The 12,955-nt window shown below is 44.1% G+C and overlaps 1 protein-coding gene across 1 annotated transcript in view; it reads right to left on the bottom strand.

The window, feature by feature from the left end:
• Nucleotides 1-12,636, bottom strand: part of SYN3 (synapsin III) — a 444,384-nt gene extending 431,748 nt beyond the window's left edge. Inside the window, 1 exon segment of the mRNA XM_032493378.1 lies at nucleotides 12,516-12,636. The gene's annotated coding sequence lies outside the window, so the exon portion shown is untranslated.
• Between the last annotated feature and the right edge of the window lie 319 nt (nucleotides 12,637-12,955).

Here is a 12,955-nt window from a genome sequence, read left to right as displayed (position 1 = left end):
TCACTGATCCTTCTGTTTCACCCATTCTCTACAGCTTCCTTTCCACACAGCATTCTGAATGATTTATTAAAAATAAATCACTTAGGTTGTTTCCATGGAAACAGAAAAGAAAAGAAAATAGAACTTATTTACAAAACAGAGACTCACATAGAAAACAAACTTATGCTTACTGGGGGGTAAGGGGATGGGAAGGGATAAATTGGGAGTTCAAGATTTGCAGATACTAACTAATATATATGTAATAGACAAACAAGTTCATAGTGTATAGCACAGGGAACTATATTCAATATCTTGTAACTTATGGTGAAAAAAGAATATGAAAACGAACATATGTACATTCATGTATGACTGAAGCATTGTGCCATACACCAGAAATTGACAAAACATTGTAAACTGAATATACTTCAGTAAAAATATATACACAAATAAAAAATCAAACATATACAAATCACACGTTCAAGAAAGCACCAGTATCCAGAAGATACAAAGAACACTCAAAATTCTAGAGTAAGAAACACAAAAGCAACTTTAAAAATGGGTAACAGACCTGAACAGACACTTCACCAAAGAGGATATAAGGATGGCAAAATACACATGAAGAGATATTTAACATCATCTTCCATCAGGGAAATGCAAGTTTAAACCGTGGTGAGATACCACTAAACTATCAGAATGGCTAAAATAAAAAATACTGAAAATGCCAAGTGCTGACAAGAATGCAGGGTAACTGGAACTTTCATACATTACTGATGGCATTGCAAAATGCTATAACCAAGCTGGAAAATAGTTTGGCAGTTTCTTATAAAATTGAATATAAATTTACCATATGTCACAGCAATCCAACTCCTAGGTATTCATTTACCCTAAAGAAGCAAAAATGTACGTTCACATAAAAACCTGAACAGAAATGTTTATAGCAGCTCTATTCATAACTGCCAAAATCTGGAAAGAACCCAAGTAAGTGTCCTTCAAGAGGCGAATGGATAGACAAACTGTGATACGTCTATTCAATGGAATATTAGCCAGCAATAAGAATGAACAAACTATTGATATACCCAACAACATGGATGAATCTCAAAGACATTATGCCAAAGGAAAGAAGCCAGCCTCAGAAGGTTACAGACTACATGATTCCACGTATACAGCATTCTTAAAAGAACAGAATGGTAGTGATGGAAAGTAGAGCTGCAGTTGCCAAATGTAAAGTTGGGAGTCTGTGATTATAAAAGGACAGCAGGAGGGAGGTGTTTGGATGAAGGAACTGTTCTATGTCCTCACTGAGGCATCAGTTCCATGCATCTACATATCTGTTAAAAGTCATAGAACTGTATACCAAAGCAAAGTCAATTTTATCATATGTCAATTAAAAAATAAAATCAATTAAAAGAATAAGCTGGAGAGGGTGTGGAGAAAAGGAAACCCTCCTACATTGCTGGTGGGAATGTAGTTTGGTGCAGCTGTTATGGAAAACAGTATGGAGATTCCCCAAAAGACTAAAAATAGACTTACCATGTGATCCAGCAATCCCACTCCTGGGTATATATCCAGAGGGAACCTTAATTCAAAAAGATACATGCACCCCAATGTTCATAGCAGCACTATTTACAACAGCCAAGAGATGGAAACAACCTAAATGTCCACCAACAGATGACTGGATAAAGAAATTGTGGTATATTCATCCAATGGAATACTACTTAGCCATAAAAAATAATAAAATAATGCCATTTGGAGCAACATGGATGGACCTGGAACTTGTCATTCTAACTGAAGTAAGCCAGAATGAAAATAAAACTACCATATGACATCACTTATACGTGGAATCTAAAAAAAAGACAAATTAAGTTATTTACAAAACAGAAACAGATTCACAGACACAGAAAACAAACTTATGGTTACCAGGTGGGGAAAGGGGTGGAAAGGGATAAATTGGGAGTTCAAGATTTGTAGATACTAACTAATACATATAAAATAGATAAACAACAAATTCATACTGTATAGCACAGGGAACTATATTCAGTATCTTATAGTAACCTAAGGTGAAAAAGAATATGAAAATGAACATATATGGGAGGGTATAGCTCAGTAGTAGAGCGTGTGCTTAGCATGCATGAAGTCCTGGGTTCGATCCCCAGTACTGCCATTAATAAATAAATAAACCTAGTTGCCTCTCCCACAAAAAAAAAAAAAGAAAGAAAATGAACATATATATGTTCATGTATGACTGAAGCATTATGCTATACACCAGAAATTGACACAACATTGTAAACTGACTATACTTCAATAAAATATTTTTTTAAAAAGAGTAAGTCAAACCATGTAATCTCCTTGTTCAAAGCCTCTGCCTTAGAAAAGAATCCAAATCTCCCTCCACAGCCCATGAGTCCCCACCAGATCTGGTTTCAGGTACCTCTCGGGTCACATCTTCTCAAACTCTCCCTTCTTGTGCCTCTCCACCTACCCTGAGACTCACTCACTGTTCCTTCTGTCTGGGATTCTCTTCCACAGATATTTCTGAAACCTACTTTGAAACTTCCTTCAGGCCTCTGCTAAAATATCAACTTCTCAAAGAGATCTTCTTTAACTGGCTTTGCTATAATGGCATTTTCTACGTCCTTAAAACTGTTTCATTTTTCTTCATGGCACTCATCACTAACTGACGTTACACAATGTATGTGCTTTATAGTTATTTTCTGTTTTCCCACCAGGATATAAGATCCATGAGGGAATGCAGCTTGTCTATACTGTTCATCAATATACCTTCAGCATCTAGGACACTGCCTATCAGAAGATAAGAGCTCCATAAATATTTGTTAAATGGATGAATGAATAAATCCAAGAGATGAACATTCAATGATGAAATTCCCAAAGCTCTGAACTTGGAGACATACTTTGGCTTCTTTGTAGCATCCGTCAAATCACCTGCCCACTTGGTCCCTGAGTAAAGCAACCCTAGCCCAGAATATTTAAGTCAGTTATTGGTGCTTTAAAAATGAATTAAGCTCAATATTTCCCTTCTAAGTGCAGTTTCCCAGTGTTTGGTTAGGTAACTGGCATAAGGATGGGCTAGGATGGAGCAAGGCTTCAAGCACACACATTCTTAAGAGTAATGCCACTTGGGGTTTCCTAAGGGCTCGTAAAAAGCTGTCTAGAAGTGCTACAAACGTGGGCAAAGAAGTTGGAGGTGAGATTAAAGAAAGAAAAAAAGATACCACCTCTCCTCAACACCTTCCCAAGGAGAAGGAATAAATTAGCATTTATAGGACACCCACTCTACATGTTCCAGGCACCTTCTAAAGGTTCTCATTTAATCCTCCATCCACTCTTCAAGGTGGGGTCTACTGATATCATTTTCATAAGTGAAAAAACTCAAACACAGAGGTTAGGTAATGTGTCCAATGTCATACTAGAATAGGTAATGTCTGGTGCTTTGAACTCAAGTCTGTGTAGCATCCAGTCTCATTCTTTTTCCACCTTGGGTTTTAGAAGCAAAATTCAGAGGCACAAGGGTGAGCACTGTCTAGAGGAGCCAAACAGATATGCAACCTGTAGTAGGAAACGCCAACCTGGACACAGCTGTCCAGTTTCTTCACTAAAAGTTTTCAAAGACCGGCACTGACAAGTCTGTTAAAGCAAGACACTGATTACCTTCCAGTAAAAGCATACTGAGCATCTACTCTGTATCTGGGTTCAGGGTATCCACAAATATTATTTCACTTCATTTTCATTATCATTAAAAAGGGTTACATGTATGAAGTATTAGAGGTTGTTTATCCAAACACAACAGCATGAGCCCTGCAAGCAAACAAGAACACCTGAGAATTCTCTACTCCCTACTTTATGCCAGTTAGAAATTTCGCAGTCATCTTAAAAACAGAGCAGTATGAAACCCAAACAACTGCATATAAATTTCATTTTGCTACTTCTTTTAGTCTTGGTCAGCGTTTTACACACTAGTTAGCATAGGAATTATTGTTCAGAGCTGCATACACAAAAACTGTATATAATGCAATTTTTTGGCAATGAAAACATTTTCAAGGGTATTTTGTCTATGAATGATTTCCACCCCTACTATGGCCCTGGGATCTAAACATGAGTAAGATGCAGCTCTGCTCTACCTCTGGCCTCCTCTCATTTACTCCTGCTTGATAGATAATCAAGAAATCTTAGATCTAGAAAGGACGTTAGAGACTAATAAGTGCTATTCTTTGCCAGCACACCAATGCCTAAAGGTTACCACCCACCTCTGATGACAGGGGCAAGGAGGGCAGACTCCTACGCACTAGACCATCAACACAGCCTTCCTCCATTCATCTGCTATCTGCTCCCCTCCAACTTCCACCCACTGCTATGAGCTTTGCTCTCTAGCCCCACAGATTAATTATAACCCCTCTTTCCGATGATAATTGTTAGGATATTTGAAGCCTTTTATTAGGATGATTCTTAACATTATCATGATCAAGAAAAGAGTCACATATCTGCACTGTGCTTTTTAATAATTATTTGATGGTTTTTATTTCTGGGTGTACCTGTCTGCACATGCAAGATACTGACACCCACCTCCCCACGAGGCAGCTCCACCAATTAGGTTCCACATTTTGGGGGCTGTGCCCTGGAAACACGCAGCCTAGTTGGGAAGACAAAGAACAGAGATCACATGTTATGCGGTGTGTTGTTACAGTGGTACAAATTAGGTGTCAGCTACATGCAGAGAGAAGGAGTCAGGGTTGCAGCCCCTCCACTGGGAAAGACTGCTGACCTGTGAGCTAGACTCTCATGAAACACAGCTTGCACCCTGCGTCTCAGGGAAACTGACCAGGTCTCACACTTAGCTTGCTTACCACCCCATCCGTGTCTCAGACACCTGCCACAACGCCAAGCAGGGGCTCAATGAGGCTGACTCCAAACCTCTGGCACTTCACAAGGGCCTGGAGGTAAGAATAACTAAATTCAAATGATCCCAAAGTTCTCACATGAAGGTAAAAAAAAAACTCTTTAATAATAATAATACAACTTTAAACACCTAATGCAAGGAGTCTTGGTCTCCATCCCCTGCCATCTATCGACTCACTGAGTGATACAGAACAGGGAACCTAATTTCTCTAGACCTCCATTTTTCTGGCTATAAATTGAGGGGTCTGGTCCAAAGGACTGTAGGTCCCTTTCAGATCCAGGGACCATCTGCTGTCCCAGACAGTACACTGGACAGAAAATCTAAAACAATCTGGCTGAACTAGTCGATCTGAAAAATCAGTGTGTGATTTCTAATAAAATGAAGAACATGCAAGAAAGCAAAGGTAGATAAGGATTCCAGCTCCAGCCCTTCTGTTATTCTGCCATGTACAGCTGCCCCAGCAGAGGGACCAGCACAGGTTCAAATACCAGTGTCGACATTACTGAGTGATAATTTTGGGACAGTCACTGAACTCCTTCAGCCTTGATTTCCCCATGCATAGATTATTAATTCCACCTCCTCCCAGGTTAACTGGGAGGGTGACATGAGTTAAAACATGTATAAAGCCCCAGCACCCAAAGAATACATGCTCCATGTCCCTTTATGCAAACATCCTTTACGCATTCAATCCACTCAATCAACAGACTCAGATTCTGAAGGCTTCTCATGATCCAGAGCACAGAAAGCCAGGGCAGAAGGGCTCTAAAAGTCAGTGAGTCCAACTCCCTCCTACCTCTGTGACTGACAAAGTAGGGAACTGAGGATCAGAGAGGCACACTGACTTGCTCAGGAACCTACACACACTTCAGCAGCAAAGCTTGACCCAGAACAAAGGGTGGCAGAAGCCAAGGGTCATACAAGACAAGGCTCTGTTCTCCCTAAAGAAAGTGGGGACACTCCATTCATAACCAAATTCTAAAAAATAAAAGTAACAGAATCTTTTAATTATATATTTTTTGGAGGGCTGCAAGAGAGACATAGCATCACAGTTTGTCTACAAAATGCAAGGTTTCCTTGAATTCCTTGTGAAATGAAGGGCAGAGTTTCTCGCTAGCAGCCCTTCCGACTTACTCTGCTCCCCTTTTCCCTCCCCATTTTTACTTTTTTTACTTCGCATCTTGAGGCCAACATGCTGCATCAGCAACCTCTGGGCAAGGTGAGAAGTCTCAGGTTGGGGCAATAATGCAAAACACAAACAGGAAAATCCCACAACTGCACTGCTATTAATACAAAAAGGATCCCCCCCTCACCTCCTAGAACTCCAGCATGGGACAACAAGGATGTGCCCAAATTCACCCATAACTCAAGGGTCAGGGATCCAAAGGTTCTCCCTAAAAGACACGATCAAAATCCCTGAGACCATTTAGGTGTTTCTAGAGAAACCTCAGACCAGAGTCCACCAAGAGCCACTTGCTGATTTGGGAACACTGAAGAGAGAGCTCAGACAAGATAAGGAGGGGCCTGGGTTACAGCTGACTCCAGGGAGAGAGTACTAACCCAATGTTCCCCCTCTGCCTCAGATTACCAGAGAAAAGCATTTCCCTTCCAGAAGCACTGGGCTGAAAGCTACACCAAGAGCATGCTTGTGGTTAACTCCAGGACAGCACACTCCCCAGCGAGTGCTCCCTAATCCAAGCTTCACACTGAATACTGGAGCAAACAGACACAGAGAGACCCAGCTCACACCGCATGTGGGGGCAGCTTTGCCTGACCTATTCCCTCCCACTGCCCCATGGCTCCTCTCTGCCAGGCCCACTCTTCTTTCCAAAACCCTGGGCTCACCTCCTAGTTCAGAGGATCCCGCCAGGTTGAACAATACTCAGAAGCAGGTGGCCATTTAGTAATTCATCCAGTGGGACCTCTGTAGGCCAGAGTAGCTGAAGCTGTGCCAGTCCCCAGTGGCAAGGAGAGACTGCAGTGTTGAACTTTGAAAGGGTTCTCTCTTCTCTGAGCAATCCTGATCACCCTCCTCCACCTCCTCCTCCTCCTTCTCTCCCTCCTCCTCCTTCTCTCCCTCCTCCTTCTTCTCTCCCTCCTCCTCCTCCTCTCCCTCCTCCTCCCTCTCCGTAGTACTATGGAGACATGTGCTCCGCTTGGGAGGAGGTAAGGAGGAAGGTGCAGCTGTTTATTGAAAGAAGGGCAACAACCAGCTGAGCCATGCTACACACTCACACCTAGCAGCAGAGGAATGGAGGAAAAATAGCTCTATCTGCTACCACAGAGTATTAACCCTTGGGCTGCAGCTTTGCTCCCCACACAGCTGAAGCGAAAGAAACAATACACTTAACCAATGGAGTGTCAGCCAAAGACATTACATCATCGGTCAGCATCGTCATTGGCTAATAATTCCTAGAAGACAATATTCTGCTTCTAGGTGCTTAACTCTTTCATGCACATCATAGCAAAGACACAAGCATTTGATCTAAACCAATGGCTCCTGGACCTTGCTTTTATCAGGACCATCTAGGGTGCTTTCTACACATACAGATCACTATGTCCCAATCCAAACCATTTAAATCAGATTCTTCAGAGGGAGCATGGACTTCTGTATTTTAAACAGGGTACAGAGTACAGAGACCACTGGTCTACTCAGAAAGTCTTCCTTCCCAAAAGATAAAAGAGACAACATTTTTCTGAGCATTTATTATGTGCCCAATACATTGCTACATCATCTCATTTATTTCCTGCACTAAACAGTGGATGTGACTGGCTCCATTTCACAAGCATAAAAAGTAAGGTTCAGAGAGACTATCATTTACTCAGAGATGGAGCCCGGCTTTGAAAGCCAGGCTATTTGCACCGAACCTTGCTACTCCTTTGAAGCTTCCACTTGAAATAAAACCAAGCTATTTGTCTGCTTATTGCCTCTGGGGTTACAGAAAAGACAGATGCTCTGGATAAGCTGGAAAATGCCAGTAACATCAGAAGAAATGGGGAATGAAGAGAATGGGGAATTCCCATAGCAGGTGTTCAGGGATCATAAACCCTCCAGAGAATTATTCTGTTTTTTAGGCTCAATCCTTCTGCTTCTGCTGTAAATCTCTGCTTAGCTGTCACTATCTCTAGGAAGCTTCCTCCCACTTCCAAACCTGGGATAGATGCCCCTGCTCCAAGCTCCTGTAGTCCCCTGTATCAGTTGGCTGCAGCTGCTTGTTTACTAGGTAAATTTCACAAGATTAGAGCCATTTCTACCTTCACCAACATATACCCAGCTACAGTGCCTGCCACATGTGAGTACTCAATTAGGACTGTGGAAAGAAAGAAGAGAGGGAGGGAGGGAATGAGGAAGGAAGGGAAGGTCTTTGCTAAAGTTCTAAATAGCATCTGAGGTGGGAAAGGCAAAGGATTGGAAGCCAGCAGAACCACATGAACAAACTGTCTGACCTTGGGTAAGTTCATTTCTTGGTTTCCTCAACTGAAAATGAGAACAGCAGCACTCTTCTCATAGATGGTTATGAGGATCAAGTTACAGAATGATCCTGGGTTGGATTGCTCCTCTACACTCCTCCCCTAGAACTCACCCATTTTGTTGGCTGACATCTGCTGACAACTCCCTTATTGATCTCTTCAGCCTAGATGCACCCCTTAGTCTCCATGTGGATGTCTTCTGGGCATCCTTAAGAGAGCATTTGATTTTTCTCCTCAACCACAATCTGTTTCTTACCCAGGATCCTCCACTCTGTGACTGGTACTCCATCCACTCAATCTTTTTTTTTTTTTTTGATAATTGAGGTGAAATTCATATAACATAGAATTAACTATTTTAAAGTATACAATTCAATAGCATTTAGTACATTCCTAATATTGGGCAAATACCACCTCTGTCTAGCTCCAAAACATTTTCATCGCTACAAAAGGAAACAACTTACCCTTTAAGCAGTCATGTCCCATTTACCCTGCCTCTTCCCCCACCCACCAGAGCCCCCAGCAAACACCAATCTGCTTTCTGTCTCCATGGATTTGACTATTCTGAATATTTCATATAAATGGAATCATATAATATGTAACCTTTTGTGTCTGGCTTCTTTCATGCCACATGTTTTCAAGGTTCATTCACATGGTAGTATGTATCAGTATGTCATTCCTTTTTATGGCTGAGTAATATTCCATTGTAAGTATTTACTACATCCATTCCCTTGTTGATAGACATTTGGTATCCACCCAATCTTAAGCCATACACCTGAGGGTCATCCTTGCTCCTTCCCTTTCCTGTACTCCTGATATCTCAACGCATCAGTAAATTCTGTCCATTTTACACCCAAAATACAGCTCCAGTCCTTCTACTTTTCCAACACCATTGCTACCTTGCAGCGAGGACACCAACATCCCTCTCACCATACTCCTAATTTGTGACACGATCCCATTCTCCCTAATCCATTTTTCACCTGGTAGCTACATAAACTACATCATCCATTCACTTCAGCAACAGTTACTGAGCACTTTTCTTCATGGAGCTTGTCACCTAGAGGTATGACAGACAACAAATAAACAAATACATATTATAACACCAGGTCATCACTCGGCTTAAAAATCCTTCACTGACTTTTCATTGCACTTTGAGTAAAATCCAGGCTCAGCATGACCTTCCAAGGCCCCATCTATTTCTCCAAACTCATCTCGGGCTGCTCCCTAATCATGCTGGGCTCCATTCCCTGACCTCATGGTCCTTGAACAAGCTGTTCCCTCTGCCTCCTGATCTTGGCATTGCTGGATCTTTCTCATCCCTCAGATCTCAATGTAAAATATCACTTCTCGGTTATATCACTCTGTTAAGCATATCTACCCTTCATTCATTTCACTCACTCAAGCGATATGTACCAAACACTGTGCTGGAATAAAGTGATATATGATCTCCTGGAGCCTTCAGTCTAGTGGGGAGGAACAATGACAGGGAAATATATAAAGTGGATAAGCAAGTGAGATGAAGGGGGCATAAAAGGGAGGGGGTCTGCTTTGTACAAGATGGTCCAAAAGGCCTTTCTGAGGAGGTTATATTGGAAGTGAAGGATGAGAAAGAGTCAATTGGGAAGGGGGCTATCACTCTCTATCACACTGTAGCTATACAATGCCATGTTCCACCCCTCAAACTTTGCTTTGAAGGAATCAAAGCATTTAATGTTGGTCTCTGTCTCCCCTAACAGACTGAACTGTATTCCCAGCACCTAAGACAGTGCCTATCATTTAGGAGGCACTCAGTGAACAATGGTGAATTAATTATTGATAAATAAATTGATTAATTAATCAATCCACCAATGAAATCACTTCTCAGAGCATAACAAGTCATATGGTTTTTGCTGTTATTGTTACTGATATTATTTTATGACAAAAGGACACCTACTCTGTTGGGTTTTAGAAAACACTGGGTTGACGTAAAATAAGAATAAAAGTACCTAACTTGGAGTATTACTGGATAACTAGGAAAGAACACATATGCATAACAGACCCTCAATCATAGTCATTGTGCCCATTATTATGAAAGATTCTTTCCTCACAGAAACTGATTTACTCAACTAAAACTCCAAAATCCATTTTCAGATGCAGTCAGGAAGATTAACGCGTGAAAGAAATGAATGCTTTTTAAATGCCTGTGCCCAGTGCAAAGTACTTTCTGTCAGTTATTTCTTTCACTTCCCAAACTCATCCTGTGAGGTGGCTGCCATGGTACAGCTCTCAATCTCCCTCCAAGACCAAGGCACCTCTCACTCCCCCATGCCAGCTGCCAGGACTGTTGGCTGCGCACAGCTCACAGCTGAGTTCCTCTTCAGGAACTGTCCTGCTGAAGGGACACCCAAAGTTATGTCTCCTTCCCTGGGGGGCAGCCTGCACCCACTGGCTGGTCAACATGGGGTTTCAAAGGCCTGGCCCCCTGCTTCAAGAGCTCAACTGAGGTCTCCCTTGCTCTGCATCACAGATCAACTTCTCCCTCTGCCCCGTCCCAGACCATGCCCCAAGAATCCTCCTACACACAATTCTCAGAGTCTCCGAGTCTTTTCCAGGGAACCCAACCCTCTGGGGATGATGATTTCCTTTTAAATCAGAAAACTGAAGTACAGAAAGGTTAATAATGTCCCCAAGGCACAGGACTAAAGGACTTTCTGGTCTGATTCCCTGGCAAGACTGCTCTTCACCACAGCCTCTAACAGCTGAGGCTGTGTCTCTGTGAGGCAGAAAGAGGAGCCTAGGAAGAGAGGAAAACCAGAAGATCAGAAAAGACAAGCACACAACCCTCCATAGGCCATCCCTGATGACAAGGTCAAGGTCAAAGCCTCCAGGAACAATATAAAAATGACCTGCAGGTTGCAGAGGCAAGCGTCACATGGGCAACATCTCCCCCCCTAAATGATCCATGCCTGGAAGCCAAGGAGCTGGGCTCCTGGGCAGATGGGGCTGCCTTTAGGGGCCAGAGTATTTGTAGCCACATGCAAAATATTAACTACAACTTATCAGCTTTCTACTGCTCCAATCTCCATCCATTTTCCACAGAGCTGCCAGAATTCTTCCACTGTTCTCCCTGACCCCGGGTCAAAATTCTAAAAAGCCTAAGGCTGCATTTTAAGGTCTGTGCATATTTTAGCTCTTGCCATGTTGACAGCTCATTTCCTACCCACAAAAGCCCTGGTCCTATTTGATTAGCTGATAAGAGGATTGTCTGATGTTCTAAGTCAGGATACTGAGGATACTGGACTTTTTCAGTTTCTTTACCTTTGCACAAGAAAATCTATCTGGAATTCCTGCTATCCCATCACCCCACCCCACCTCCCAATCCACACAGCTTTCAGTCTGGCTAACTCTTCTACTCTCCTAGTCCCCACTCAACAGTCATCTCCTCTCTGAAGCCTTCCTGTATTGCTCATGGTTCTCTCCACCTCGTGTCCCCTGTACTACAGTGCACTATACCTATTCCTCCTTTTGTCCTTCTTAGCCCCAAGGGCTCCTGCAAGGCCCCTCTTCCTGACGATAGGGCTTAACTCAGTTTCTGGCACACAACAGAAGCCCAGTAAATGCTGAATAAATACACAGGGCGCTGTATCAAGTGCTAGTCTCTGCTCCTAGTTTGGCCAGGGAACTGCTCTGAGACTTTTTTCCCCCGGAGCCCCAGAAGGCCTGTAAATACGAAATGGCATGACAAATCTGACCACCAGCCCCGGGGCAACAGGTCATAAAGCGCCTGAAGGCCTAGGCAGAGCAGAAGTCCAAGCTCTGCAGTCGCCAGCTCCCTACAAGCTCTTCCCGGGCCCAAGCGCAGGGTGATTATCTTAGAAGCCACTGTACTGAGCCCCTCTGGCTCCCGGGCTCCTCAGGCATTCCTTCACGCGGACTTCTCTGTCCTAGCGTCTGCCCCAGGACCGGGCAGCAGCACCCGGGGTTCTGAAGAAGGGAGGCGCCGCGGCTCCTCGCCTCCCTGCAGGGCCGCTCCGCGCTCCCGCATCCCGCGGGCACAGAGCCTGAGAGCCCAGGGACGCAGCCGGGAGCGAGGACGCCACCAGCAGCCCCGGCGGGTGGGGCGGGGACTCCCCGCTGCTAGAAGCCCCACAAAGTCTACTTCGCTTCGGGGTCTGCTTACCGTGCGAGCCGCCAAGAACCCAGAGCCCGGTGAGTACGCTGACCGCGAGGCCCGCTGACTGAGCCGCTTCGTGCCGGAGCTCAGCCTCTGCACCCTCAGGCGCACGAGCTTCTCCCCTAGCGTCCCGGGCTCCCCGTGCAGCGGAGCCCTATTGGCTCGGGCAGCCAGGCCCCGCCCACGGACGGCCCCGCCCCTGCCGCCCCTACCGCCCCTGCCGCTACCCCCCCACCCCCACCCGGTTCCTCACAGCTTCCAGCCCGGGAATGTGCTTCTAGACTCAGCTCGTACCTGCCTCAGGCAGCCGTGAAAAGTAATAATTCTCGATCCCAAGAGCGTCTTAGACGCGCCTCGGGGAGTGCGAAGAGTGCAGTGTCCGTGGAAGCCAGCTTTGAGAAAATCACCTGACCTCCCTGTTCCTCAGGAGGCTTCTTCAGAAATCC

This window comes from Camelus ferus, chromosome 12 (assembly GCF_009834535.1).
Source record: "Camelus ferus isolate YT-003-E chromosome 12, BCGSAC_Cfer_1.0, whole genome shotgun sequence".
In the NCBI taxonomy this organism is placed as follows: domain Eukaryota; kingdom Metazoa; phylum Chordata; class Mammalia; order Artiodactyla; family Camelidae; genus Camelus; species Camelus ferus.
This window is presented reverse-complemented; position numbering and strand designations above follow the sequence as displayed.